The sequence below is a fragment of the Alligator sinensis genome, unplaced genomic scaffold (genome assembly GCF_000455745.1).
Source record: "Alligator sinensis unplaced genomic scaffold, ASM45574v1 scaffold700_1, whole genome shotgun sequence".
Classification (NCBI taxonomy): domain Eukaryota; kingdom Metazoa; phylum Chordata; order Crocodylia; family Alligatoridae; genus Alligator; species Alligator sinensis.
Genome location: NW_005842531.1, coordinates 360,635 through 361,366, shown reverse-complemented (window position 1 = coordinate 361,366; position 732 = coordinate 360,635). Strand labels below are relative to the sequence as shown.

The following is a 732-nucleotide window of genomic DNA, read 5'->3' as shown; positions in this document are numbered from 1 at the left end:
CCCGTCCAGGAGCCCGGTCCCGCCCACCACTGCCCCAAGGAGAGACAGCAGTGATAGACTTCAAGGGTGGGAAGAAGCCGTCAGTGAAAAATGCATAAGTAGGAGACAGGAAAAGAGCAAAGAGGGACACAGAAAAGTGACAGGAAGTCATGGAAAAGAAAATAGGTCTAAATTAGAAAAAACAAAAGTAAAACAGGGAAGAGAGGGGGAGGAAAGCAGGGGGGAAAAAGGCCTAAGGGAAACAGGACAGTAATAATAGTACAAGGTGAGAGAGGATCTCAAACAAAAAGGAAAAGGAAGAAATCAGGAAGACAAACAGCAGAATAAATAGGGAGGAGGGGAGGAAAGGTTGGGGAAAAAGAAGAAAGTAAGAGGTGGGGTCAGGCAGGTGCCTGGTGATGAATCAGATGTCAGGCAGGTTGTAATGTGTCATAAGTCCAATGTCTATGTTAAGTCCGTAAAATATTGAGTCTGTGAAAATAAAAATAAGCATCTTTGTCTGTATAGGTTTTATTTTATTTATTCAAAACATAACACCAGGATGGTAAAAGAGGATGCAAATGCGGGAACCAATCTCCCCACCCCATGACTGCATTACAGGCAGCGAAGCCAGCTCTGCTCTGCGGAGCCTGCAAGGGAAGCCTCACACTGGGGGGGAAGGGAAACCCCCATGAGACCCCACATCACTGCAGCAGGGTCCCAGGCAGGCTCGGGGGAGTGGGGAAAAACCAA

At 47.3% G+C, this 732-nt stretch overlaps 1 protein-coding gene across 2 annotated transcripts in view; it reads right to left on the bottom strand.

The window, feature by feature from the left end:
- The window catches only part of SDCBP (syndecan binding protein), a 20,919-nt gene that overhangs the window by 2,878 nt on the left and 17,309 nt on the right, over positions 1 to 732 (bottom strand). The gene's annotated exons all lie outside the window — the stretch shown is intronic.